Consider the following 24,324-nt stretch of genomic DNA (forward strand, 5'->3'; position numbering starts at 1 on the left):
AAACCTACCAATCTGTAACATTCTCCAGCCCCTACAACCCTCCCTATCTATCTAAACTCCTCCAGCCACATAACCCTCCCTATCTCTGTAACCTCCTCCAGCCCCTACAACCCTCCCAAACTCTGTAACAACCTCCAGCGCCATAACCCTCTCTAACTCTTTAACCTCCTCCAGTCCCATAACACTCCCTTTCTCTGTAACCTACTCCTGCCCCTACAACGCTCACTATCTCTGTAACCTCCTCCAGCCACATAACCCTCCCTATCTGTGTAACCTCCTCCAGTCCCATACAACTCCCTATAACTGTACCCTCCTCCATTCCCATAAACCTCCCTACCTCTGTAACCTCCTCCAGTCCCATAACAGTCCCTATCTCTGAAACATCCTCCAGCCCCAAATCCCTCCTTATCTCGGTAACCTCCTCCAGCCCCATAATGCTCCCAACTCTGTAACCGCCTCCAGAACATAACCCTCCCTATCTCTGTAACCTCCTCGAGCGCCATAAACCTCCCTATCTCTGTAACCTCCTCCAGTCCTATAAACCTCCTTATCTCTGTAACCTCCTCCATCCCCTTAACGCTCCCTATCTCTGTAAACTCTTCCAGCCTCAGAAACCTCCCTATCTCTGTAACCTCTTCCAGCGCCATAAACCTCCCTATCTCTGTAACCTCCTCCAGCCCCATAATAATCCCTAAATCTGTAACCTCCTCCAGACCCATAACCCTCCCTATCTCTGTAACCTCCTCCAGCCCCATAACCCTCCCTATCTCTGCAATATCCTGCAGCCGCGTAACCCTCCCTTTCTCTGTAACCTCCTCCAGCCCCTACAACGCTCACTATCTCTGTAACCTCCTCCAGCCACATAACCCTCCCTATCTGTGTAACCTCCTCCATTCCCATAAACCTCCCTACCTTTGTAACCTCCTCCAGTCCCATAACAGTCCCTATCTCTGAAACCTCCTCCAGCCCCAAATCCCTCCTTATCTCAGTAACCTCCTCCCGTCCCACAACCCTCCCTATCTCTGTAATCTCATCCAGCCCCTAAAAACCTCCCAATCACCGTAATCTCCGGCAGTCACATAACTCTCCCTATCTCTGTAAACTCTTCCAGTCCCATAACCCTCCTTATCCATGTAACCTCCTCCAGTGCCTACAAAACTCCCTATCTCTGTAACCTCCTCCAGTCCCATAACACTCCCTATCACTGTAACCTCCTCCAGCCCCAGAAACCTCCCACTCTCAGCTACATCCTCCAGACCCATAACCTTCCCTATCTCTGTAACCTCCTCCAGTCCCATAACACTCCCTTTCTCTGTAACCTCCTCCAGCCCCTACAATCTTCCCTCTCTCTCTAACCTCCTCCAGCCCCATAACCCTCCCTATCCCTGTAACTTCCTCCAGCCCCATAAACCTACCAATCTGTAACATTCTCCAGCCCCTACAACCCTCCCTATCTATCTAAATTCCTCCAGCCACATAACCCTCCCTATCTCTGTAACCTCCTCCAGCCCCTACAACCCTCCCAAACTCTGTAACAACCTCCAGCGCCATAACCCTCTCTAACTCTTTAACCTCCTCCAGTCCCATAACACTCCCTATCTCTGTAACCTCCTCCAGCCACTACAAACCTCCATAACTCTGTAAAACCCTACAAACCTGTCTATGTCTGTAACTTCCAACAGGCCCAAAACCCTCCCTATCTCTGTAAACTCCTCCAGCCCCTACAACCCTCCCAATCTCTGTAACATCCTCAAGGCCCATAAGCCTCCTTATCTCTATAACCTCCTCAAACCCAATAACGCTCCCTATCACTGTAACCTCCTCCAGCCCCAAAACCCTTCCTATCTCTGTAACATTCTCGAGCCTCATAACCCTCACTATCTCTGTAACCTCCTCCAGCCCCATAACGCTCCCAACTCTGTAACCGCTTCCAGACCACAACCCTCCCTACTTCTGTAACCTCCTCCACCACCTTTTAACCTCCCTATCTCTGTAACCTCCTCCAGCGCCATTCCCCTCCATATCTTTGTAACCTCCTCCATCCCCTTAACGCTCCCTACATCTGTAAACTCCTCCAGCCTCAGAAAACTCCCTATCTCTGTAACCTCTTCCAGCGCCATAAACCTCCCTATCTCTGTAACCTCCTCCAGCCCCATAATAAACCCTAAATCTGTAACCTCCTCCAGACCCATAACCCTCCCTATCACTGTAACCTTCTCCAGTCCCATAACCCTCGCTATCTCTGTAACCTCCGCCAGCCACACAACCCTCCCTATCTCTATAACATCCTGCAGAGACTACATCGCTCTCTATCTATGCAACCTCCTCCAGTCCCATAACACTCCATATCCCTGCAATCTCCTCCAGCCCCAAAATCCTCCCTACCTCTGTAACCTCCTCCAGTCCCATAACACTCCCAATCTCTGTAACCTTCTCCAGCCACTACAACCCTCCCTAACTCTGTAAAACTCTACAGCCCTGTCTATATCTGTAACCTCCAACAAGCCCAAAATCCTCCCTATCTCTGTAACCTCCTCCAGCCACATAAGCCTCCTTATCTCTGTAACCTCCTCCAGCCCCAAAACCCTCCCTATCTCTGTAAACTCCTCCACCCCTACAACCCTCCCCACCTCTGTAACATCCTCCAGTCCCATAATTCTCCGTATCTCTATAATCTCCTCCAGCCCTATAACGCTCGCAATCTCTGTAACCTCCTCAAACCCCATAACGCTCCTTATCACTGCTATCAATGCTCCCAACTCTGTAACCGCTTCCAGACCACAACCCTCCCTACTTCTGTAACCTCCTCCACCACCTTTTAACCTCCCTATCTCTGTGACCTCCTCGAGCGCCATAACCCTCCCTATCTCTGTAAACTCCTCCAGTCCCATAAACCTCCCTATCTCTGTAACCTCCTCCATCCCCTTAACGCTCCCTATCTATGTAAACTCCTCCAGCCTCAGAAACCTGCCTATCTCTGTAACCTCTTCCAGCGCCATAAACCTCCCTATCTCTGTAACCTCCTCCAGCCCCATAATAATCCCTATATCTGTAACCTCCTCCAGCCACTACAAACCTCCATAACTCTGTAAAACCCTACAAACCTGTCTATGTCTGTAACTTCCAACAGGCCCAAAACCCTCCCTATCTCTGTAAACTCCTCCAGCCCCTACAACCCTCCCAATCTCTGTAACATCCTCAAGGCCCATAAGCCTCCTTATCTCTATAACCTCCTCAAACCCAATAACGCTCCCTATCACTGTAACCTCCTCCAGCCCCAAAACCCTTCCTATCTCTGTAACATTCTCGAGCCTCATAACCCTCACTATCTCTGTAACCTCCTCCAGCCCCATAACGCTCCCAACTCTGTAACCGCTTCCAGACCACAACCCTCCCTACTTCTGTAACCTCCTCCACCACCTTTTAACCTCCCTATCTCTGTAACCTCCTCCAGCGCCATTCCCCTCCATATCTTTGTAACCTCCTCCATCCCCTTAACGCTCCCTACATCTGTAAACTCCTCCAGCCTCAGAAAACTCCCTATCTCTGTAACCTCTTCCAGCGCCATAAACCTCCCTATCTCTGTAACCTCCTCCAGCCCCATAATAAACCCTAAATCTGTAACCTCCTCCAGACCCATAACCCTCCCTATCACTGTAACCTTCTCCAGTCCCATAACCCTCGCTATCTCTGTAACCTCCGCCAGCCACACAACCCTCCCTATCTCTATAACATCCTGCAGAGACTACATCGCTCTCTATCTATGCAACCTCCTCCAGTCCCATAACACTCCATATCCCTGCAATCTCCTCCAGCCCCAAAATCCTCCCTACCTCTGTAACCTCCTCCAGTCCCATAACACTCCCAATCTCTGTAACCTTCTCCAGCCACTACAACCCTCCCTAACTCTGTAAAACTCTACAGCCCTGTCTATATCTGTAACCTCCAACAAGCCCAAAATCCTCCCTATCTCTGTAACCTCCTCCAGCCACATAAGCCTCCTTATCTCTGTAACCTCCTCCAGCCCCAAAACCCTCCCTATCTCTGTAAACTCCTCCACCCCTACAACCCTCCCCACCTCTGTAACATCCTCCAGTCCCATAATTCTCCGTATCTCTATAATCTCCTCCAGCCCTATAACGCTCGCAATCTCTGTAACCTCCTCAAACCCCATAACGCTCCCTATCACTGCTATCAATGCTCCCAACTCTGTAACCGCTTCCAGACCACAACCCTCCCTACTTCTGTAACCTCCTCCACCACCTTTTAACCTCCCTATCTCTGTGACCTCCTCGAGCGCCATAACCCTCCCTATCTCTGTAAACTCCTCCAGTCCCATAAACCTCCCTATCTCTGTAACCTCCTCCATCCCCTTAACGCTCCCTATCTATGTAAACTCCTCCAGCCTCAGAAACCTGCCTATCTCTGTAACCTCTTCCAGCGCCATAAACCTCCCTATCTCTGTAACCTCCTCCAGCCCCATAATAATCCCTATATCTGTAACCTCCTCCAGACCCATAACCCTCCCTATCTCTGTAACCTCCTCCAGCCCCATAACCCTCCCTATCTCTGCAATCTCCTGCAGCCGCGTAACCCTCCCTTTCTCTGTAACCTCCTCCAGCCCCTACAACGCTCACTATCTCTGTAACCTCCTCCAGCCACATAACCCTCCATATCTGTGTAACCTCCTCCAGTCCCATAACACTCCCTATAACTGTAACCTCCTCCATTCCCATAAACCTCCCTACCTCTGTAACCTCCTCCAGTGCCATAAAAGTCCCTATCTCTGAAACCTCCTCCAGCCCCAAATCCCTCCTTATCTCGGTAACCTCCTCCAGTCCTACAACCCTCCCTATCTCTGTCATCTCCTCCAGCCCCTACAAACCTCCCAATCTCCGTAAACTCCGGCAGTCACATAACTCTCCCTATCTCTGTAACATCCTCGAGCCCCATAACCCTCGATATCTATGTAACCTCCTCCAGCCCCATAATGCTCCCAACTCTGTAACCGCCTCCAGAACATAACCCTCCCTATCTCTGTAACCTCCTCGAGCGCCATAACCCTCCCTATCTCTGTAACCTCCTCCAGTCCCATAAACCTCCCTATCTCTGTAACCTCCTCCATCCCCTTAACGCTCCCTATCTCTGTAAACTCCTCCAGCCTTAGAAACCTCCCTATCTCTGTAACTTCTTCCAGAGCCATAACCCTCCCTATCTCTGTAACCTCCTCGAGCGCCATAACCCTCCCTATCTCTGTAACCTCCTCCAGACCCATAACCCTCCCTATCTCTGTAATCTCCTCCAGCCCCATAACCCTCCCTATCTCTGCAATCTCCTGCAGCCGCGTAACCCTCCCTTTCTCTGTAACCTACTCCAGCCCCTACAACGCTCACTATCTCTGTAACCTCCTCCAGCCACATAACCCTCCCTATCTGTGTAACCTCCTCCAGTCCCATACAACTCCCTATAACTGTACCCTCCTCCATTCCCATAAACTTACCTACCTCTGTAACCTCCTCCAGTCCCATAACAGTCCCTATCTCTGAAACATCCTCCAGCCCCAAATCCCTCCTTATCTCGGTAACCTCCTCCAGTCCCACAACCCTCCCTATCTCTGTAATCTCCTCCAGCCCCTAAAAACCTCCCAATCTCCGTAATCTCTGGCAGTCACAGAACTCTCCCTATCTCTGTAAACTCCTCCAGTCCCATAACCCTCCCTATCTCTGTAACCTCCTCCAGTGCCTACAACACTCCCTATCTCTGTAACCTCCTCCAGTCCCATAACACTCCCTATCTCTGTAACCTCCTCCAGACCCATAACCCTCACTATATCTGTAACCTCCTCCAGCCCCATATCACTCCCTATCACTGTAACCTCCTCCAGCCCCAGAAACCTCCCACTCTCAGCTACATCCTCCAGACCCATAACCTTCCCTATCTCTGTAACCTCCTCCAGTCCCATAACACTCCCTATCTCTGTAACCTCCTCCAGCCCCTACAACCGTCCCTATTTCTGTAAACTCCAACAGAAGCTACAACAATATGTATCTCTGTAACATCCTCCAGCCCCTACAATCTTCCCTCTCTCTCTAACCTCCTCCAGCCCCATAACCCTCCCTATCCCTGTAACTTCCTCCAGCCCCATAAACCTACCAATCTGTCACATTCTCCAGCCCCTACAACCCTCCCTATCTATCTAAACTCCTCCAGCCACATAACCCTCCCTATCTCTGTAACCTCCTGCAGCCCCTACAACCCTCCCAAACTCTGTAACAACCTCCAGTGCCATAACCCTCTCTAACTCTTTAACCTCCTCCAGTCCCATAACACTCCCTATCTCTGTAACCTCCTCCAGCCACTACAAACATCTATAACTCTGTAAAACCCTACAAACCTGTCTATGTCTGTAACTTCCAACAGGCCCAAAACCCTCCCTATCTCTGTAAACTCCTCCCGCCCCTACAACCCTCCCAATCTCTGCAACATCCTCCAGTCCCATAAGCCTCCCTATCTCCGTAACCTCCTCAAACCCAATAACGCCCCCTATCACTGTAACCTCCTCCAGCCCCAAAACCCTTCCTATCTCTGCAACATTCTCGAGCCTCATAACCCACGTTATCTCTGTAACCTCTTCCAGCCCCAGAAACCTCCCACTCTCAGCTACATCCTCCAGACCCATAACCTTCCCTATCTCTGTAACCTCCTCCAGTCCCATAACACTCCCTATCTCTGTAACCTCCTCCAGCCCCTACAACCGTCCCTATTTCTGTAAACTCCAACAGAAGCTACAACAATATGTATCTCTGTAACATCCTCCAGCCCCTACAATCTTCCCTCTCTCTCTAACCTCCTCCAGCCCCATAACCCTCCCTATCCCTGTAACTTCCTCCAGCCCCATAAACCTACCAATCTGTCACATTCTCCAGCCCCTACAACCCTCCCTATCTATCTAAACTCCTCCAGCCACATAACCCTCCCTATCTCTGTAACCTCCTGCAGCCCCTACAACCCTCCCAAACTCTGTAACAACCTCCAGCGCCATAACCCTCTCTAACTCTTTAACCTCCTCCAGTCCCATAACACTCCCTATCTCTGTAACCTCCTCCAGCCACTACAAACATCTATAACTCTGTAAAACCCTACAAACCTGTCTATGTCTGTAACTTCCAACAGGCCCAAAACCCTCCCTATCTCTGTAAACTCCTCCCGCCCCTACAACCCTCCCAATCTCTGCAACATCCTCCAGTCCCATAAGCCTCCCTATCTCCGTAACCTCCTCAAACCCAATAACGCTCCCTATCACTGTAACCTCCTCCAGCCCCAAAACCCTTCCTATCTCTGCAACATTCTCGAGCCTCATAACCCACGTTATCTCTGTAACCTCTTCCAGCCCCATAATGTTCCCAACTCTGTAACCGCTTCCAGACCATAACCCTCCCTACTTCTGTAACCTCCTCCACCACCTTTTAACCTCCCTATCTATGTAACCTTTTCCAGCCCCATAAACCTACCAATCTGTAACATTCTCCAGCCCCTACAACCCTCCCTATCTATCTAAACTCCTCCAGCCACATAACCCTCCCAAACTCTGTAACCTCCTCCAGACCCTACAAACCTCCCAAACTCTGTAACATCCTCCAGTCCCATAAGCCTCCCTATCTCTATAACCTCCTCCAGCCCCATAACGCTCGCAATCTCTGTAACCTCCTCAAACCCCATAACGCTCCCTATCACTGTAACCTCCTCCAGCCCCAAAACCCTCCCTATCTCTGTAACATCCTCGAGCCCCATAACCCTCGCTATCTCTGTAACCTCCTCTAGCCCCATAACGCTCCCAACTCTGTAACCCCCTCCAGACCATAACCCTCCCTATCTCTGTAACTTCCTCCAGCCCCTATAAACTCCCTATCTCTGTAACCTGCACGAGGGCCATAACCCTCCCTATCTCTGTAACCTCCTCCAGTCCCATAAATCTCCCTATCTCTGTAACCTCCTCTAGCCCCATAACGGTCCCATCTCTGTAACCCCCTCCAGACCATAACCCTCCCTATCTCTGTAACGTCCTCCAGCCCCTATAACCTCCCTATCTCTGTAACCTCCACGAGCGCCATAACCCTCCCTATCTCTGTAACCTCCTCCAGTCCCATAAACCTCCCTATCTCTGTAACCTCCTCCATCCCCTTAACGCTCCCTATCACTGTAATCTCCTCCAGCCTCAGAAACCTGCCTATCTCCGTAACCTCTTCCAGCGCCTTAAACCTCCCTATCTCTGTAACCTCCTCCAGCCCCGTAATAATCCCTAAATCTGTAACCTCCTCCAGACCCATAATGATCCCTATCTCTGTAACCTCCTCCAGCCCCATAACCCTTCCTATCTCTGTAACCTCCTCCAGCCCCATAAACCTCCCCATCTCTGCAAATTCCTGCAGCCGCGTAACCCTCCCTTTCTCTGTAACCTCCTCCAGCCTCTACAACGCTCACTATCTCTGATACCTCCTCCAGCCCAAACAACCCTCCCTATCTCTGTAACCTCCTCCAGCCACATAACCCTCCTTAACTGTGTAACCTCCTCCTTTTCCATAACACTCCCTATAACTGTAACCTCCTCCAGTCCCATAACAGTCCCTATCTCTGAAACCTCCTCCAGCCCCAAATCCCTCCTTATCTCGGTAACCTCCTCCCGTCCCACAACCCTCCCTATCTCTGTAATCTCATCCAGCCCCTAAAAACCTCCCAATCACCGTAATCTCCGGCAGTCACATAACTCTCCCTATCTCTGTAAACTCTTCCAGTCCCATAACCCTCCATATCCATGTAACCTCCTCCAGTGCCTACAAAACTCCCTATCTCTGTAACCTCCTCCAGTCCCATAACACTCCCTATCACTGTAACCACCTCCAGACCCATAACCCTCCCTATATCTGTAACCTCCTCCAGCCCATATCACTCCCTATCACTGTAACCTTCTCCAGCCCCAGAAACCTCCCACTCTCAGCTACATCCTCCAGACCCATAATCTTCCCTATCTCTGTAACCTCCTCCAGTCCCATAACACTCCCTTTCTCTGTAACCTCCTCCAGCCCCTACAATCTTCCTTCTCTCTCTAACCTCCTCCAGCCCCATAACCCTCCCTATCCCTGTAACTTCCTCCAGCCCCATAAACCTACCAATCTGTAACATTCTCCAGCCCCTACAACGCTCCCTATCTATCTAAACTCCTCCAGCCACATAACCCTCCCTATCTCTGTAACCTCCTCCAGCCCCTACAACCCTCCCAAACTCTGTAACAACCTCCAGCGCCATAACCCTCTCTAACTCTTTAACCTCCTCCAGTCCCATAACACTGCCTATCTCTGTAACCTCCTCCAGCCACTACAAACCTCCATAACTCTGTAAAACCCTACAAACCTGTTTATGTCTGTAACTTCCAACAGGCCCAAAACCCTCCCTATCTCTGTAAACTCCTCCAGCCCCTACAACCCTCCCAATCTCTGTAACATCCTCAAGGCCCATAAGCCTCCTTATCTCTATAACCTCCTCAAACCCAATAACGCTCCCTATCACTGTAACCTCCTCCAGCCCCAAAACCCTTCCTATCTCTGTAACATCCTCGAGCCTCATAACCCTCGCTATCTCTGTAACCTCCTCCAGCCCCATAACGCTCCCAACTCTGTAACCGCTTCCAGACCACAACCCTCCCTACTTCTGTAACCTCCTCCACCACCTTTTAACCTCCCTATCTCTGTAACCTCCTCCAGCGCCATACCCCTCCTTATCTTTGTAACCTCCTCCATCCCCTTAACGCTCCCTACATCTGTAAACTCCTCCAGCCTCAGAAAACTCCCTATATCTGTAACCTCTTCCAGCGCCATAAACCTCCCTATCTCTGTAACCTCCTCCAGCCCCATAATAATCCCTAAACCTGTAACCTCCTCCAGACCCATAACACCCCCTATCACTGTAACCTTCTCCAGTCCCATAACCCTCGCTATCTCTGTAAACTCCTCCAGCCACACAACCCTCCCTATCTCTATAACATCCTGCAGAGACTACATCGCTCTCTATCTATGCAACCTCCTCCAGTCCCATAACACTCCATATCCCTGCAATCTCCTCCAGCCCCAAAATCCTCCCTACCTCTGTAACCTCCTCCAGTCCCATAACACTCCCATTCTCTGTAATCTTCTCCAGCCACTACAACCCTCCCTAACTCTGTAAAACTCTACAACCCTGTCTATATCTGTAACCTCCAACAGGCCCAAAACCCTCCTTATCTCTGTAACCTCCTCCAGCCCCAAAACCCTCCCTATCTCTTTAAACCTCTCCAGCCCCTACAACCCTCCCAATCTCTGTAACATCCTCCAGTCCCATAAGCCTCCCTATCTATATAACCTCCTCCAGCCCCATAGCGTTCGCAATCTCTGTAACCTCCTCAATCCCCATAACGCTCCCTATCACTGTAACCTCCTCCAGCCCCAAAACCCTCCCTATCTCTGTAACATCCTCGAGTCCCATAACCCTCGCTATCTCTGTAACCTCCTCTAGCCCCATGACGCTCCCAACTCTGTAACCCCCTCCAGACCATAACCCTCCCTATCTCTGTAACTTCCTCCATCCCCTTAACGCTCCCTATCACTGTAACCTCCTCCAGCCTCAGAAACCTCCCTATCTCCGTAACCTCTTCCAGCGCCATAAACCTTCCTATCTCTGTAACCTCCTCCAGCCCCATAATAATCCCTAAATCTGTAACCTCCTCCAGACGCATAATGATCCCTATCTCTGCAACCTCCTCCAGCACCATAACCCTCCTATCCCTGCAAACTCCTGCAGCCGCGTAACCCTCCCTTTCTCTGTAACCTCCTCCAGCCCTTACAACGCTCACTATCTCTGTAACCTCCTCCAGCCCAAACAACACTCCCTATCTGTGTAACCTCCTCCAGCCACATAACCCTCCCTATCTGTGTAACCTCCTCCTTTCCCATAAACCTCCCTACCTCTGTAACCTCCTCCAGTCCCATAACAGTCCCTATCTCTGAAACTTCCTGCAGCCCCAAATCCCTCCTTATCTCGGTAACCTCCTCCAGTCCCACAACCCTCCCTATCTCTGTAATCTCCACCAGCCCCTACAAACCTCCCAATCTCCATAATCTCCGGCAGTCACATAACTCTCCCTATCTCTGTAACCTCCTCCAGTCCCATAACCCTCCCTATCCATGCAACCTCCTCCAGTGCCTACAAAACTCCCTATCTCTGTAACCTCCTCCAGTCCCATAAAGCTCCCTATCTCTGTAACCTCCTCCAGCCCCATAATAATCCCTAAATCTGTAACCTCCTCCAGACCCATAACCCTCGCTATCTCTGTAACCTCCTCCAGCCCCATAACCCTCCCTATCTCTGCAAACTCCTGCAGCCGCGTAACCCACCCTTTCTCTGTAACCTCCTCCAGCCCCTACAATGCTCACTATTTCTGTAACCTCCTCCAGCCCAAACAACCCTCCTTATCTCCGTAACCTCCTCCAGCCACATAACCCTCCCTATCTCTGTAACCTCCTCCAGCCACATAAGCCTCCCTATCTCTGTAACCTCCTCCAGCCCTAAAACCCTCCCATTCTCTGTAACATCCTGCAGTCCAACAAGCCTCCATATTTCTATAACCTCCTCCAGCTCCAAAACCTTCCCTATCTCTGTAACCTCCTCTAGCCCCATAATGCTCCCAACTCTGTAACCGCTTCCAGACCATCACTCTCCCTATCTCTGTAACCTCCGCGAGCGCCATAACCCTCCCTATCTCTGTAACCTCCTCCACTCCCATAAACCTCCCTACCTCTGTAATCACCTCCAGTCCCATAAGAGTCCCTATCTCTGAAAAATCCTCCAGCCCCAAATCCCTCCTTATCTCTGTAATCTCCTCCAGCCCCTACAAACCTCCCAATCTCGGGAATCTCCGGCAGTCACATAACTCTCCCCATCTCAGTAACCTCCTCCAGTCCCATAACACTCCATATCCATGTAACCTCCTCCAGTGCCTACAAAACTCCCTATCTCTGTAACCTCCTCCAAGCCCATAACACTCCCTATCTCGGTAACCTCCTCCAGTCCCATAAAGCTCCCTATCTCTGAAACCTCCTCCAGCCCCATAATAATCCCTAAATTTGTAACCTCCTCCAGACCCATAACCCTCCCTATCTCTGTAACCTCCTCCAGCCCCTTAACCCTCCCTATCTCTACAAACTCCTGCAGCCGCGTAACCCTCCCTTTCTCTGTAACCTCCTCCAGCCCCTACAATGCTCACTATCCCTGTAACCTCCTCCAGCCCAAACAACCCTCCCTATCTCCGTAACCTCCTCCAGCCACATAACCCTCCCTATCTGTGTAACCTCCTCCAGTCCCATAACACTCCCTATAACTGTGACCTCCTCCATCCCCATGAACCTCCCTTGCTTTGTAACCTCCTCCAGTCCCATAACAGTCCCTATCTCTGAAACCTCATCCAGCCCCAAATCCCTCCATATCTCGGTAACCTCCTCCAGTCCCACAACCCTCCCTATCTCTGTAATCTCCTCCAGCCCCTACAAACCTCCAATCTCCGTAATCTCTGGCAGTCACATAAATCTCCCTATCTCTGTAACCTCCTCCAGTCCCATAAACTTCCCTATCCATGTAACCTCCTCCAGTGCCTACAACAGTCCCTATCTCTGTAAACTGCTCCAGTCCCATAACACTCCCTATCTCTGTAAATTCCTCCAGACCCATAACCCTCCCTACATCTGTAACCTCCTCCAGCCCCATATCACTCCCTATCTCTGTAACCTCCTCCATCCCCTTAACGCTCCCTATCTCTGTTATCTCCTCCAGCCTCAGAAACCTCCCTATCTCTATAACCTCTTCCAGCGCCATAAACCTCCCTATCTCTGTAACCTCCTCCAGCCCCATAATAAACCCTAAATCTGTAACCTCCTCCAGACCCATAATCCTCGCTATCTCTGTAACCTCCTCCAGCCCCATAACCCTCCCTATCACTGCAAACTCCTGCAGCCACGTAACCCTCCCTTTCTCTGTAACCTCCTCCAGCCCCTACAACGCTCCCTATCTCCGTAACCTCCTCCAGTCCCATAACACTCCCTATATCTGTAAACTCCTCCAGCCTCTACAACCGTCCCTATTTCTGTAAACTCCAACAGGCCCTACAACACTATCTATCTCTGTAACATCCTCCAGCCCCTACAATCCTCCCTCTTTCTCTAACCTCCTCCAGCCCCAATACCCTTCCTATCCCTGTAACCTCCTCCAGCCCCATAAACCTACCAATCTGTAACATTCTCCAGCCCCTACAACCCTCCCTATCTATCTAATCTCCTCCTGCCCAATAACCCTCGCTATCTCTGTAACGTCCTCCAGCTCCATTACCCTCCCTATCTCTGTAACCTCCTTCAGCCCCGATAACCATCGCTATCTCTGTAATCTCCTCAAACCCCATAACCCTCCCTATCTCTGTAACCTCCTCCAGCCCCTACATCCCTCCCTAACCCTGTGACCTTCTCCAGCCCCATAATCCTCCTTATCTCTGTAACCTCCTCCAGTCCCATAACACACCTTATCTCTGTAACCTCCTCCAGACGCTACAACGCTCCCTATCACTGTAACCTACTCCAGTCCCATAAACCTCCCTATCTCTGTAACCTCCTCCGGCCTCTTTTAACCTCCCTATCTCTGTGACTTCCTCCAGTCCCATAAACCTCCCTATCTCTGTAACCTCCTCCAGCACCATAACGCTCCCTATCTCTGTAACCTCCTCCAGCCCCATAAACCTCCCTATCTCTGTAAAGTCCTGCAGCCGCGTAACCCTCCCTTTCTCTGTCACCTCCTCCAGCCCCTACAACCCTCACTATCTCTGTAACCTCCTCCAGCCCAAACAACCCTCCCTATCTCTGGACCCTCCTCCAGCCTCATAACCCTCCCTATCTCTGTAACCTCCTCCAGCCCCATTAACATCCCTATCTCTGTAGCCTCCCCCAACACCAAAACCCTCCCTATCTCTGTATTCTCCTCCAGCACCTACAAACCTCCCAATCTCTGTAACGTCTCTCCATTCCAATAATACTCTCTATCTCTATAATCTCCTTCAGCCCCATAACTCTCACTATCTCTTTAACCTCCTCCAGACCCATAACCCTCCCTATCTCTGGAACCTCCTCCAGCCCCATAACCCACCCTATCCATGTATCCTCCTCCAACCTGAAAACCCACCCATTCTCTGTAACTTCCTGCAGCGCATCAACACTCCCTTTCTCTATAACCTTCTCCAGTCCCATAACCTTCCCTATGTCTTTAACCTCCTCCAGACCCATAACCATCCCTATCATTGTAACGTCCTCCAGCCCCATAACGCTCCCTGTCACTGTAACCTCCTCCAGCCCCAGAAAACTCCCAATCTCTGCAACCTCCTCCAGACCCTTAACCTTCCGTATCTCTGTAACCCCCTCCTGTCCAAAAACACTCCCTATCTCTGTAAACACCATCAGACCCTACGACCCTCTCTATCACTGTAACATCCTCCAGCGCCTACAACCATCCCTATCTCTGTAAGCTCCTCAAACCCCTTAACCCTCCCTATCTCTGTAACCTCCTCCAACCCCTACAAACCTCCCTATCTCTATATCCTCCTCCAGTCCCCAAGCCCTCCCTATCTCTGTAACCTCCAACAGCCACTACCACACTCCCTATCTCTGTAACCTCCTCCGGCCCCATAACCCTCCCTATCTCTGTAACCTCATCCAGCCACATAACGTTCCCTATCTGTGTAACCTCCTCCAGTCCCATAACACTCCCTGTACCTGTAACCTCCTCCATTCCCATAAAACTTCCTATCTCTGTAACCTCCTCCAGTCCCATAACGTTCCCTATCTCTGCAACCTCCTCCAGTCCCATAACCCTCCCTATCTCTGTAACCACATTCATCCGCATAACCCTCCCTTTCTCTGTAACCTCCTTCAGCCCTAAAACCCTCCCTATCTCTGTAACCTCCTCCAGCCCCTACAACCCTCCCTATCTCTGTAACCTCCTCCAGCCCCATAAACATCCCTATCTCTGTAGCCTCCTCCAGCACCAAAATCCTCCCTATCTCTGTATTCTCCTCCAGCACCTACAAACCTCCCAATCTCTGTAACGTCTCTCCATTCCAATAACACTCTCTATCTCTTTAACCTGCTCCAGCCCCATAACGCTCCCTATCTCTGGAACCTCCTCCAGACCCATAACCCACCCTATCCATGTAACCTCCTCCAACCCGAAAACCCACCCTATCTCTGTAACTTCCTCCAGCGCATCAACACTCCCTATCTCTATAACAACCTCCAGTCCCATAACCATCCCTATCTCTTTAACCTCCTCCAGACCCATAACCCTCCCTATCACTGCAACATCATCCAGCCACATAACTCTCCTATCTCTGTAACCTCCTCCAACCCCTACAAACCTCCCTATCTCTGTATCCTCCTCCAGTCCCATAGCCCATCCTATCTCTGTAACCTGCTCCAGCCCAATAACACTCCCTATCTCTGTAACATCCTCCAGCCACATAACCCTCCCTATCTCTGTAACCTCCTCCAACCCCTACAAACCTCCCTATCTCTGTATCCTCCTCCAGTCCCATAGCCCATCCTATCTCTGTAACCTGCTCCAGCCACATAACCCTCCCTATCTCTGTAAGCTCTTCCAGCCCCAAAACCCTCACTATCTCTGTAACCTCCAACAGCCCCAAAACCCTCCCTATCTATGTAACCTCCTCCAGCCACATAACCCTCCCTATCTCTGTAACTTCCTCAAGCCCCAAAACCTCCCTATCTCTGTAACCTCCAACAGCCCCTACCACCCTCCCAATCTCTGTAACATCCTCCAGTCCCATAAGCCTCCCTATCTCTATAACCTCCTCCAGCCCAATAAAGCTCGCTATCTCTCTAACCTGCTCCAGACCCATAAAGCTCCCTATCTCTGTAACCTCCTCCAATCCCATAACCTTCCCTATCTCTGTAACCTCCTCCAGCCTCAGAAACCTCCCTATCTCTGTCAACTCCTCCAGCGTCATAACCCACCCTATTTCTGTAACCTGCTCCAGCCCGCACAACCCTCCCTACCTCTGAAACCTCCTCCAGCCCCTACAACCCACCCTATCACTGTAACCTTCTCCAGCCCCTACAACCCTCACTATCTCTGTAACCTCCACCAGCCCCTTAACCCTCCCTATCTCTGTAACCTCCTCCAGCCCCAAAATGCTCCCTATCTCTGTAACCTCCTCCAGTCCCATGACCCTCCCTATCTCTGTAACCTCCTCCAGCCCCTATTCCCTCCCTTTCTCTGTAACCTCCTCCACCACATAATCCTCCCTATCTCTGTAACCTCCTCCAGCCCCATAACCATTCTATCTAGGTAACCTATTCCAGTCCCATAACACACCCTATCTCTGTAACCTCCTCCAGACCCTACAAAGCTCCCTATCACTGTAACCTTCTCCAGTCCCATAACTCTCCCTATCTCTGTAAACCCGTCATGCCACACAACCCTCCTTATCTCTATAACATCCTCCAGACCCTATATCATTCTCTATCTAAGTAACCTCCTCCAGTCCCATAAAACTCACTTTCCCTGCAACCACCTCCAGCCCTAAAACCCTCCCTATCTCCATAACCTCCTCTAGTTCCCTAACCCTCCCTATCTCTCTAACCTCCTCCAGTCCTATAATCCTCCCTATTTCTGCAACATTCTCCAGCCACATAAAGATCCCTATCTCTGTAACCTCCTCCAGCGCCAAAACTCTCCCTATCTCTATATCCACCAACAGCCCCTACAACCCTCCCTATCTCTGTAAACTCCTAGAGCCCCAAAACCCTCCCTATATCTGTAACCTCCTCCAACCCCAAAACGCTCCCTATCTCTGAAACTCCTCCAGTCCCTACAACTCTCCCAATCTCTGTAACATCCTCCAGTCCCATAAGCCTCCCTATCTCTATAACCTCCTCCAGCCACATAACGCTCCCTATCTCTGTAACCTCCTCCAGTTCCATAACCCTCCCTATTTCTGTATACCTCCTGCAGCCTCAGGAACATCCCTATCTCTGTAACCTCCTCCAGTGCCATAACCCTCCCTATCTCTGTAACCTCCTCCAGTCCCATAACCCTCCCTATCAAGTAACCTCCTCCAATCCCATAGCCCTCCCTATCTCTGTAACTTACTCCAGCCACTACAACCGTCCCTAACTCTGTTAACTCCTCCAGCCCCTGCAACCCTCTCCATCTCTGTAAACTCCTCCAGCCCCTACAAACCTCCCTATCTCTGTAACCTCCTCCAGACCTTACAAGCCTCCCTATCTCGGTAACCTTCTCCAGCCCCTACAACCCTCCCTCTCTCTGTAACATATTCCAGCTCTTTCAAGCTCCCTATCTCTCTAACATCATCCAGCCCCTACAACCCTCCGTATCTCTGTAACCTTCTCCAGCCCCAAAACCCTCCCTATCTCTGTAAACACCTCCAGCCACTACAACCCTCCCCATTTCTGGAAAATCCTGCAGTCCCGTAACCCTCCCTATCTCTGTAACTTCCTCCAACCCATACCCCTCCCTATCTCTGTAACCTCCTCCAGTCCCAAAACCCTCCCTATCTCTGTCACCTCCTCCAGCCCCTACAACCCTCCATATCTCTGTAACCTCCTCCAGTCCCATAGCCCTCCCTATCTCAGTAACCTCCTCCAGCCCCTACAACCCTCCCTATCTATGTAGCCTCCTCCAGCCCCATAATGCTCCCTATCTCTGTAACCTCCTCCAGCCCCATAACCCTCCCTATCTCTGTAACCTCCTCCAGCCCCATAATCCTCCCTATCTCTGTAAACACCTCCAGCCGCACAACCCTTCCTATCTCTATAACATCCTCCAGACCCTACATCGTTCTCTATCTATGTAAGTTCCTCCAGCCCCATAACCATTCTATCTAGGTAACCTATTCCAGTCCCATAACACACCCTATCTCTGTAACCTCCTCCAGACCCTACAACGCTCCCTATCACTGTAACCTTCTCCAGTGCCATAACCCTCCCTATCTCTGTAACCTCCTCCAGTCCCATAACCCTCCCTATCAAGTAACCTCCTCCAATCCCATAGCCCTCCCTATCTCTGTAACCTCCTCCAGTCCAATAACACTCCCTATCTCTCTAACTTACTCCAGCCACTACAACCGTCCCTAACTCTGTTAACTCCTCCAGCCCCTGCAACCCTCTCCATCTCTGTAAACTCCTCCAGCCCCTACAAACCTCCCTATCTCTGTAACTTCCTCCAGACCTTACAAGTCTCCCTATCTCGGTAACCTTCTCCAGCCCCTACAACCCTCCCTCTCTCTGTAACATATTCCAGCTCTTTCAAGCTCCCTATCTCTCTAACCTCATCCAGCCCCTACAACCCTCCGTATCTCTGTAACCTTCTCCAGCCCCAAAACCCTCCCTATCTCTGTAAACTCCTCCAGCCACTACAACCCTCCCCATTTCTGGAAAATCCTGCAGTCCCGTAACCCTCCCTATCTCTGTAACCTCCTCCAACCCATACCCCTCGCTATCTCTGTAACCTCCTCCAGTCCCAAAACCCTCCCTATCTCTGTCACCTCCTCCAGCCCCTACAACCCTCCATATCTCTGTAACCTCCTCCAGTCCCATAGCCCTCCCTATCTCTGTAACCTCCTCCAGCCCCTACAACCCTCCCTATCTATGTAGCCTCCTCCAGCCCCATAATGCTCCCTATCTCTGTAACCTCCTCCAGCCCCATAACCCTCCCTATCTCTGTAACCTCCTCCAGCCCCATAATCCTCCCTATCTCTGTAAACACCTCCAGCCGCACAACCCTTCCTATCTCTATAACATCCTCCAGACCCTACATCGTTCTCTATCTATGTAAGTTCCTCCAGTCCCATAATAATCCCTATCTCCGCAACCTTCTCCAGCCCCAAAACCCTCCCTATTTCTATAACCTCCTCCAGTCCCATAACCCTGCCTATCTCTCTAACCTCCTCCAGTCCCATAACCGTCCCTATCTCTGTAACCTCATCCAGCCACAAAACCCTCCTTATCTCTGTAACCTCCTCAAGCCCCATAAACATCCCTATCTCTGTAGCCTCCTCTAGCCCCAAATCCCTCCCTATCTCTGTAGCCTCATCCAGCACCTACAAACCTCCCAATCTCTGTAACCTCTTCCATTCCCATAACACTCCCTATCTCTATAATCTTTTCCAGCCCCTACAAACCTCCCAATCTCCGTAATCTCCTCCAGTCCCATAACCCTCCCAATCTCTGTAACCTCCTCCTGTCCCATAAGCCTCCCTATCTCTGTAACCTCCTCCAGCCACATTACCCTCCCTATCTCTGTAACCTCCTCCAGCCCCGTAACGCTCTCTATCACTGTATCATCCTCCAGCCCCAGAAACCTCCCAATCTCTGCAACCTTCTCCAGACCCATAACCTTCCCTATCTCTGTAACCTCCTCCAGTCCCATAACACTCCCTATCTCTGTAACATCCTCCAGCCCCTACAACCCTCCCTATCTCTCTAACCTCCTCCAGCCCCATAACCCTCCCTATCTCTGGAACATCCTCCAGTCTCTACAACCATCCCTATCTCTGTAATATCGTCCAACCCCAAAAAGATCCCTATCTCTGAAAACTCCTCCAGCCCCATAACCTTCCCAATCTCTGTAACCTCCTCCTGCCCCTACAAACCACCCAATCTCTGTAACCTCCTCCAGCCCCATAATCCTCCCTATCTCTGGAATCTCCACCAGACCTATAACCCTCCTTAGCTCTGTTACCTCCTCCAGACCCTACAACGTTCCATATCACTGTAACCTCCTCCATCCCATAACCCTCACTAGCTCTGTAACCTCCTTGAGCCACACAACCCTCCCTATCTCTATAACATCCTCCAGACCCTACATCGCTCCCTATCTATGTAACCTCCTGCACTCCCATAACACTCCCTATCCCTGCAACCTCCTCTAGCCCCAAAACCCTCCCTATCTCTATAACCTCCTCCAGTCCCATAACCTTCCCTATCTCTCTAACCTCCTCCAGTCCCATAATTCCCCCCATCTCTGTAACATCCTCCAGCCACATAACCCTCCCTATCTCTGTAACCTTCTCCAGCCCCAAAACCCTCCCTATCTCTGTAACCTCCAACAGACCCTAAAACCCTCCGTATCTCTATGACCTCCTCCAGCCCCATAACCCTCCCTATCTCCCTAACCTCCTTCAGTCCCATAATTCTTCCCATCTCTGTAACATCCTCCAGCCACATAACCCTCCCCATCTCTGTAACATCCTCCAGCCACATAACCCTTCTTATCTCTGTAACCTCCTCCAGCCCCAAAACCCTCCCTATCTCTGTAACCTCCTCAAGGCCCATAACGCTCCATATCACTGTAACCACTTCCAGACCCATAACCCTCCCTAACTCTGTAACCTCCTCCAGCCCAATAAGGCTCCCTTTCTCTGTAACCTCCTCCAGACCCATAATGCTCCCTATCTCTGTAACCTCCTCCAGTCCCATAAGCCTCCCTATCTCTATAACCTCCTCCAGCCCCATTACGCTCGCTATCTCTGTAACCACCTCAAGGCCCATACCGCTCCATATCACTGTAACCTCCTCCAGCCCCAAAACACTCCCTATCTCTGAAACATCCTCCAGATCCATAACCCTCCCTATCTCTGTAACATCCTGCAGCCCCATAATGCTCCCTATCTCTGAAGCCTCCTCCAGCCCCACAACTCTCCCTATCCCTTAACCTCCTCCAGTCCCATAACCCACCCTATATCTGTAACGTCCTCCAGCCTCAGAAACCTCCCTAGCTCTGTAACCTCCTCCAGCGCCATAACCCTCCCTATCGCTGTACCTCCTCCTCTCCCATAACACTCCCTATTTCTGTAACCTCCTCCAGCCCTTACAACTATCCCTATTGCTGTAACCTCCTACATCCCCATAACCCTCCCTATCTCTGTAACCTCCTCCAGCCGCATAACCCTCCTTATCTATGTAACCTCAGCCTGCCCCATAACACTCCCTGTCTCTGTAACCTCCTCCAGCCCCAAAATCCTCCCTATCTCCGTAATCTCCTCCAGCCCCTACAACCCTCCCTATCATGTAACCTCCTCCTGTCCCATAGCCCTCCCTATCTCTGTAACATCGACCAGTCCAATAACACTCCCTGTCTCTGTAACCTCCCCAGCCACTACAACCGTCCCTAACTCTGTGAACTCCTCCAGCCCCTGCAAACCTCACTATCTCTGTAACCTCCTCCAGCCCTTACAACCCTCACTATCTATGTAACCTCCTCCTGCTCCATAACGCTCCGTATCTCTGTAACATCCTCCAGTCCCATAACCCTCCCTAACTCTGTAACCTTTTCCAGACCCTACAACCCACCCTATCTCTGTAACATCCTCCAACTTATAACGCTTCCGTATCTCTTTAACCTCATCCTGCCACTAACAGCCTCTCTATCTCTGTAACCTTCTCCAGCCCTAATAGCCTCCCTATCTCTGCAACCTCCTGCAATCCCATAACCCTTCCTATCTCTGTAACCTACTCCTATCCCTACAGCCCTCCCAATCTCTGTAACCTCCTCCAGCACCATAAACCTCCCTATCTCTGTAACATCCTCCAGCCCCTACCACCATCCCTATCTCAGTAATCTCAACCAACCCCAAAACGCTCCCTATCTCTGTAACCTTGTCCAGTCCCATAACCCTCCATATCACTGTAACCGCCTCCTGCCCCTACAACCCTCCCTATCTCTGTAACCTCCTCCACACCCATAACCCTCCTTATCTCTGTAACCTCCTCCAGTCCCATAACACACCCTAACTCTGTAACCTCCTCCAGACCCTATAACGTTCCTTATCCCTGCAACCTCCTCCAGCCCCAAAACCCTCCCTATCTCCATAATCTCCTCCAGTCCCATAACCCTCCCTATCTTTCTAACCTCCTCCAGTCCCATAATTCTCCCTATCTCTGTAAAATCCTCCAGCCACATATCCCTCCCTATCTCTGTAACCACCTCCAGCCCCTAAACCCGCCCTATCTCTGTAACCTCCAACAGCCCCTACAACCCTCCGTATCTCTGTAACCTCCTCCAGCCGCATAACCCTCTCCATACCTGTAACCGCCTCCAGCCCCAAAACCCTCCCTATCTCTGTAACCTCCTCCAGCCCCTACAAACCTCCCAATCTCTGTAAAATCCTGCAGGCCCATAAGCCTCCCTATCTCTATAACCTCCTCCAGCACCATAACGCTTGCTATCTCTGTAACCTCCTCAAGGCCCATAACGCTCCATATAACTGTAACCTCCTCCAGACCTACAACCCTCCCTATCTCTGTAATGTCATCCAGCCCCATATCCCTCCCTATCTCTGTAAGCTTCTCCAGCCCCTGAAGGCTCCCTATCTCTGTAACCTCTTCCAGACCATAACCCTCCCTATCTCTGTAACCTCCTCCAGCCGTATAACCCTCCCTATCTCTGTAACCTCCTCCAGCAGCATAACCCTCCCTATCTCTGTAACCTCCTCCAGCCCCATAATCCTCCCAATCTCTGTAACGTCTCCCAACCACATAACCCTCCCTGTCTCTGTAACCTCCTCCAGCCCGTAAATCCTCCCTATCTCTGTTATCTCCTCTAGCCCCTACAACCCTGCCTATCATGTGACATCCTCCAGTCCCCTAGCCCTACCTATCTCTGTAACCTCCTCCAGTCCAAAAACACTCCCAATCTCTGTAACCTCCTCCAGCCACTACACCCGTCCCTAACTCTGTAAACTCCCCCAGTCCCTGCAACCCTCTCTATCTCTGTAACCTCCTCCAGGCCCTTCAACCATCCCTATTTCTGTAACATCCTCCAGACCCATAACACTCCCTATCTCTGTAACCTTCTCCAGCCCCTACAACCCACCTTATCTCTGTAACATCCTCCGGCTCTATAGCTCCCTATCTCTTTAACCTCATTCAGCCGCTACAACCCTCCCTATCTCTGTAACCTTCTCCAGCCCCGAAAGCTTCCCTATCTCTGTAAACTCCTCCAGCCCCTACTACCCTCCCTATCTCAGCAACCTCCTGCAGTCCCATAACCCTCCCTATCTCTGTAACCTCCTCCAGACCCATAACCCTCCCTAGCTCTGTAACCTCCTCCAGCCCCTACAACCATTCCTCTCTCTGTAATCTCCTCCAACCCCAAAACGCTCCCGATCTCTGTAACCTCATCCAGACTCTACAACGCTCCCTATCTGTGTAACCTCCTCCAGCCCCATAATCCTCCCTATCTCTGGAACCTCCTCCAAGCCCATAACCGTTCTTATCTCCGTAACCTCCTCCAGTCCCATAACACACCCTATCTCTGTAACCTCCTCCAGCCACACAACCGTCCTTATCTCTATAACATCCTCCAGACCCTACATCGCTCTCTATCTATGTAACCTCCTCCAGCCACAAAACCCTCCCTATCTCGATAACCTCCTCCAGACCCATAACCCTCCCTATCTCTGCAATCTCCTCCAGCCCCAATACCCTCCCTATAGGTGTATCTCCTGCAGCCCCAAAGTTCTCCCTATCTCTGTAACCTCCTCCAGCCCCTACAACCCTCCCAATCTCTGTAACATCCTCCAGTCCCATAAGCCTCCTTATCTCTATAACCCCCTCCAACCCCATTCCGCTTGCTATGTCTGTAACCTCCTCAAGGCCCATACCGCTCCATATCACTGTAACCTCCTCCAGTCCCACAACCCTCCCTATCTCTGAAACATCCTCCAGCCCCATAACCCTCCCTATCTCTGTAACCTCCTGCAGCCCCATAATTCTTCCTATCTCTGGAACCTCCTGCTGACCCATAACCCTCCCTATATCTGGAACCTCCTCCAGACCCATAAACCTCCCTATCTCTGTAGCCTCCTCCAGCCCCACAACTCTCCCTATCCCTTAACCTCCTCCAGTTCCATAACCCTCCCTATATCTGTAACCTCCTCCAGCCTCAGAAACCTCCCTATCACTGTAACCTCCTCCAGCACCATAACCCTCCCTATCTCTGTACCTCCTCCACTCCCATAACATTCTCTATTTCTGTAACCTCCTCCAGCCCTTACAACCCTCTCTAACTCTGTAAACTCTTCCAGCCCCTACAACTATCCCTATCTCTGTCACCTCCTTCATCTCCATAACCCTCCGTATCTCAGAACCCTCCTCCTGCCCCATAACCCTCCCTATCTCTGTAACCTCCTCCAGACCCATAACACTCCCTGTCTCTGTAATCTCC

This window comes from Carcharodon carcharias, chromosome 2 (assembly GCF_017639515.1).
Source record: "Carcharodon carcharias isolate sCarCar2 chromosome 2, sCarCar2.pri, whole genome shotgun sequence".
NCBI classification, from domain to species: domain Eukaryota; kingdom Metazoa; phylum Chordata; class Chondrichthyes; order Lamniformes; family Lamnidae; genus Carcharodon; species Carcharodon carcharias.